This window comes from Lupinus angustifolius, chromosome LG09 (genome assembly GCF_001865875.1).
Source record: "Lupinus angustifolius cultivar Tanjil chromosome LG09, LupAngTanjil_v1.0, whole genome shotgun sequence".
NCBI classification, from domain to species: domain Eukaryota; kingdom Viridiplantae; phylum Streptophyta; class Magnoliopsida; order Fabales; family Fabaceae; genus Lupinus; species Lupinus angustifolius.
In genome coordinates this window covers 21,751,298-21,751,607 of record NC_032017.1, presented here as the reverse complement: position 1 = coordinate 21,751,607, position 310 = coordinate 21,751,298, and positions in this window count along the sequence as shown.

Here is a 310-nt window from a genome sequence, read left to right as displayed (position 1 = left end):
TCTCGTCCTCCTCCTCATCCTATCCTCATCCTCATCCTCATCCTCATCCTATCCTCATCCTCCTCCTCTTCCACATCCTCATCCTCATCCTAATCCACTTCCTCATCCTATTCTCATCCTCATCATAATACCCTCATCCTAATTCTCGGCGTCATCCTATCCTCATCCTCATTCTCGTCCTCATCCTATCCACATCCTCATCCTCATCCTCTTCCTCAATCTATCCTCATACTCATCCTCTTCCTCATTCTCATTCAACTCCTAATCCTATCCTCATCCCCATGCTCGTCCTCATCCTATCCTCATTCTC